Below are 6,165 nucleotides of genomic sequence, written 5' to 3' on the forward strand. Positions count from 1 at the left end.
ACATTTTTAAATATCGTCTGAAAACACATCTTTACTCCGTAGCTTTTAATCGTGACGGAGTTTTTGTTTTGTTCTCTTTGTGTGTGTTTGTTTTATTTTTTACTATGTACAGCACTTTGGTTAACCTGTGTTGTTTTTAAATGTGCTTATAAATAAATTGATTGATTGATTGATTGAAATATTGGGCCAATATTGCTGATACCAATACTGATACTTTAACCTATAAAAACCTGTAGACACTATTAAAGGTAGTGTAAAAGAATTCAGTGAGTGAATCTAATCAGCATCAAATTGACATCTTTGATGTAACCTAGTAGCAATACCCTACAAACAACCAGTCCAGCATAACTGTAACATTTATCACAATGCAAACTAACCAGTGCAGCTGCACTAAACTTACTTTATGTTTATGCAACTCTCAAATAAAACAAAATTTGTATACAAAGTATAACATGTTTCATAAAAACATCATCTATAGATCTAATATCTGATGTAAAAATACTAAAATGACTTATTTTATTTTATTACATATTAAAATTCCTGTATATAAAATTTCATTTGCTGAGCAGTGCTTACCTTTTAAAATTACCTGTCTCCTTTAGATCTTTCTCCATTTGTCTCCGTGTGGCACATTAACGTTTCTCTCCCTGGGAAATACAGCAACTCTACATTTTGTTACACATTTTGTGAAACTGCACAGGAACACCTTGTGTTTGGTGATATTTGTTCCATTTGAAATTATCTGCAACTTAAAAAAAATGGTACTCTGTTTATACCCTCTCCTCCTCTGAGGCACTAGCTAGATTGCGAACTACCACAACCACAACTCACCTCTACACCATGAACGTATTACATGGAAGAGAAGGAAAGAGGGGATGCTGAAGATGGGCTCTCATTATCTTCTTATTTTTACTGAGCAAGTGTTTCCTTTTTGCAGCACACAAAAAAATAACCTCATTCAGTAATGACATTCATTACCCTCCCTATCAGATTAATAATTCATTAACTGAGTTAACAGTTCCAGATATTTCCATCCCTCTTTAACCCTAAATATACCCAAAATAGTTGCCTCAGGCACATTTGCTGAGAACACAGAAGTCCCACCCATCTTCTGTTTAAACCTTCTGTTTGTGAAGAGCATCCAATCAGAAGACAGCTAGCTTAAACAAAGAAGAGCTTAAACAGCTGTGTCAACACTAAAAAACAGGATACATAAAGATCATATATGAATTCTGGAAAATGGATTCTACTGTAACAGAATTAAATTATGGAGCTGGAAATTAACATAAAAGCTCCCTTTTAAGTTTACGTGGCTTATCCTTGTTTCTTCCTTGTGTCTTCAATGTGACTGACAGCTGTGAAATGATATAGTGCTTTACTTACAGTGCATGCTGTGTATTTACCCTAGTTTCTTATAGATGTCATATTATATAGCATCTAAATATAACTTGAAAGGAGGGCAGTAAGTATGTATGTAAAACGCGGAGGAAGGCTTTAGCACAGAGTTTGGATTCACCACATAAATATTCATGACTCTGACGTCAAGAGATGGCACTCCACGTCTTGGTTTTATCGATTCAAATGGATGACGGGATTACGAGAGTCTCCGTGCCACACTAGGATTGAATGCCACTCTGCTTTTGTTCCTCCAAACTGCCTCCATATGAGCCTTTTTGTCAGCCTGTCACGCTGCTCATCTCCTCTGTTTCAAAGAGATGTTATGACCGTCACCTATGTTTCATTATTGCATTTTCTTTTTTCCTGTTTTCATCTTGGCACAGTGTTTTTTTCCTCCTTCGTGATCCTCTCAGCTATTTTACCCCACTGCCACATTGTTCCGTTTTAAAACCCCACCCTCCCACTGAGCACAATGCTACTATCGTAATTGCTTTCTTCAGCTCCAGTAGCCCAATAACAGAAAATGCCCCCGTTATGCTAATAGCCCATAAAGACACTGAGCATTTGCCAGCAGGAGCCCCACATCAGATTATTTCATAGCGCAGTGGCAGTCAGTAGTGTCTTTCCTCCACACAATCTAAAAATAAAACAGAAATTTGTGACAAATATATTTTTTGTCTGAATACTGAAGGTTTCTGTACCAAGTTTTTGTTTAGTAATGTTCCAGACAAGTGCCGAACATCACACACAAGTACGAGTGTTTGTGAGTGAATGTTTGTGTGTTTGTGTCCCACTTGGGCACCCCTATAACAGCTGTTTGTGACTGAATGAGGCTCTGAGGGAGAATAGCTGCCAGCTTTGATGTCCTAATTATTTATCTCTCTGTCTGTCTGGTTGCCTGTTTGTCTGTCTCGATACATGCATCCAGTGACTGAGTGAGTGTTAATTCACTCGTGGACGAGTACTGAACTGACCTCACCCGCACTGTTGCACTTGTTATTTGAGCTCATATTTTCTATCCTGTGTTTTATACGGCACACCGGGAGCCACACCGGGCCACTTGAGTACAGTGAACTCATCGTCATGTTCAAGAAACCAATTTGAGATGATTTGAGTTTTGTGACATGGTGTGTTATCCTGTTGACAACCAACATCATAAATTGGGTACACTGTGGTCATAAAGGGATGAACATGATCAGCAACAATACTCACATAGACGGTGGCATTTAAACAATGCTCAGTTGGTACTAAGGGCCCAAACTGTGAAGAAGAAACAAAGAAACAACCATGTCACATTCAAAGTCACTTAAATCACCTTTCTTCCACATTCTGATGGTTGCTTTGAATGTCAGCAGGTCGCCCTGGCTGTGGCTATATGCCTAGATACACTGAGTTCCTGCCATGTAATTGGCTGATTAGATATTTGTGTTAACAAGCAGTTGGACAGGTGTAGATATAGTAATGTGTTCCATGTTCCAAATGTTACTCTGAAACTCAAAAATATCAATTATTTGCCCATAATAAGAGTCTGCAAGCAGCTTTGTAGAGCATTTACCTATGACATTATCTTTGCATTTAAAGATTAGCTTTGCAAACACTTGATTTTAAATCAAAATATTGTTTAAATTGACATTTTGACAGTGATTAAGTCAAAAGATTATCTTGAAAGGTTGTTTTACAGTATTTCCCAAATGAAACAAGTTTCAGCCTAGTGGCTCAAGGAAATGTCAGGGGATCATCACAAAGATGCATGTCTGCAACAAAGGTTGTTGTAACTCCTCCAGTAAATGCTGAGATAGTTCAGTTTGGTGTAAAGCATCAGAGTCCTGACACGAGCATCCCAAGAGCCATGTGGCTATAATGGCTACCAATCCACCAAAATGCTTTTCTCAGTCGTGTAATGTCAGTCCAGTGTTCGTAGACTGGCATCCAGCTTTAACTCGCGCTCAGCTGACAGACTGAGTGGGTAAATGCTGAGTTCTTGTGCACGAGAGACAATTCTGCTTTCAGAGAAGGTCAAGCTGTGAGTGAGGAGCACTCAGAGTCATTGTCACTGACAAAGAGTGCAGCCTCATATGTTCACATGTGTGTGTGTGTGTGCTGCTTGAGTGTAGTAACACTATGGCCATCTGAAGCGTGAGAAAAGGCTCAGAGCTGTGAGTTCTGCTCAAGCAGAAAGACAAGACAGCGAGAGGAGGAGAGGAGGAGGGGAGGAAAGCATCAACGGTTGAAGATATCGGTGGAGGGACGATTAGGAGAATCAATGATACCAAGGAACGAAAGAGGATGGCAAAAAAAGAAGAAACTGGTGCTTTTTTTGCACTTTGGTCCAAAGAGTCTGCTTTCTCTCCATCTGCAATAAGGCACAAAGCACGGGCCTTCTGTTATAGTGAGGATATAGAAAACAGATGAGTAACAAGGGATTAACTCCATGGAAACAATCAGAAATTCACCAATGCAAATAATTGCTGCTTTTTTCCTGATTTAGTAAAGAGAATTAGAAATCTTTAGGTTCTGGACTGTTCACCAGCTAAAGCTGAACAATTTAGGGACTTCTCATTGGGCTTATCCCCCAAAATAAAAAATTACAGATAGCTTAGAAAGACTCATGCCTTCCTATGTAAACAGGTAATTTGCAGTTTTTCATAACGTCCATTATTTTTAACAGTGCAATGTTTTTGTCATGAAACCTGAGCTTAGTTTAGACTTGTGCGTTGAGTCTATTAGCCCAGGTGAGTGGCCAACTCCATACAACAGTCGTCGCTGGGTTGATTCAGGTTAAGGCGTTTCCAGTTTCAAGACAACTTATACAATCAAAAAAGGGTTTTTCACCCTCAGACCCTTTTATTTTATTAAAGTCATTAAACCCTCTACATGGAGCATTAGTTTGAATACAATGCAACTGCAATATATAAGATAAAAGGTTTATTTATACTAATAATTAACCAATGAGGAAAATATGCTTGGTATAAACTGAATGTGTACTATAAATATATGAATTTCATTTGACCACATTTTATTAAATGTAACATTTTACATTGTACTTTTGCAGCAAAATGACATGGACAGTTTACATGTAATTACATTTGTTTGGACTGTAGACAAACGAGGCAAGTTGGGCATCACATACTAAAAACCCAGTATTATTCATTTTAATACATTTGAACCAAAGAAAATCTAGTCTTTGCTTGGCTTTGGTTAGTATCATCAAGGCACTGGATACCCCTACCTGAGGTATGTCCTGTATTGTTTAAGGGGTTTCAGCCAGATATCTCTTTTGGAAATCTACCACAATTTTCCATAAAGGCTGAAAGCAACGACAAACAGCTTTCCTGGCTCAAACCAGGACTCTGTCTGTCTGGTTGCCTGTACTTTAGTGTAACATCGGGGGAAATCATTATTGATAGGAAAAGCTGTAAAACATATGAAAGGTTAAAATCTATATGCCCTCATCACATTTTCCAAAGCCGTCTGGTGGGTCTTTGCAGGGCCGATTCTGACCTCGGGGCCTTATGTTTGACACCACTGCTCTAAGGCTTTAACTTAAACAACCAGGTCAGAAAGGAATAATCTGAAATTATACAATGAGATGAAAACCCCACGGTACTTTTCAAATTCGCCGAAGTGGTGTTTAAACTGTCAACAAGGGCTGGTGGCACACTCAGTCTCATTAGTGCTCACTTATCCACCAATCAGCTTTTCATCTCAGCCTATAAACAGACAGGCCATATGGTTACTATAGACCAGATGCATAATTATACATGTGACAAGAACCTATATAATGTATGTCAGACTGAAAAATTAGAACCTGCTGGCGTTCCAGCAACAATAAAAGTACTGATTGTGATACTTTGATGATTCTCTGTATCTAACTATAATTTTTTGTCATGATTTCATCTAATGCTTCCTTTTCTTGTAGTTGAAATAGATTTCTGTACACAGACACTAAACAAATTCATATTTAAATAAAACATATGCCTACAATTTAAATATGCATAATCACACACGCACATAAAGCAGAGGATATAATTGTTTCCAAGCAGCTCTTTGATGGCTGAGTCACTGAACATATCCTGTATTATATCACGATAAGAAGAACATCAGTTTAAAGGCAGCAGCTGTTTCCCTTTCATCCTCTCCCTCTCTTTTTTCCTTCTGCATCTCTCCATCCTCCCACTGCTTTCACAATGGTATGCTAAGCCAGGGAAGATAGGGCAAATCCCTCCTCTGAGCAGAGCAGGCTGGAGAGAAAGGAACAGAGCGAGAGGCTGAAGGAAGAAAGAGGACCGAGTGCAGAAGCACTCCTCTCTCATCGCTCCTTTCTCTGCCTTCATTTATCGGAGTCCAACCAATCAGCTTGCAGTCCAGTCGGTGCACGGCTGTCCCCTGCCACCAACCTGTGGCGATGATGTCACAGGCCCTGCTTCCTAAGCCATACTTGTTTCCTCAGTTCTTGGCTCCTCACCTCCTTCCTATTTACATCATTGCTGTTAGTGCTGCAGAACTAGTTTCGATTTTTTTTAAAGATTAGCTGAACCCTAAACATGAAACTGCAGTCACCAGCCAGTGAGCCTGTACATCCACACATTTTCTTAACAGCTTTTCCAATTCAGGGAGGGTGCTGGAGCCTCCCCCAGCTGTCACAAGCCCAGAGGCAGGAAACACCCTGCTCACCGGTATATCACAGAGCTAACACAGGGAAGCCTGGTGAACCCAGGACCATGCAAACACAGGGAAAGGAGGGGAAGGACAGGGCAATGGACTTTT

Source organism: Oreochromis aureus, linkage group 4, assembly GCF_013358895.1.
Source record: "Oreochromis aureus strain Israel breed Guangdong linkage group 4, ZZ_aureus, whole genome shotgun sequence".
Lineage (NCBI taxonomy): Eukaryota > Metazoa > Chordata > Actinopteri > Cichliformes > Cichlidae > Oreochromis > Oreochromis aureus.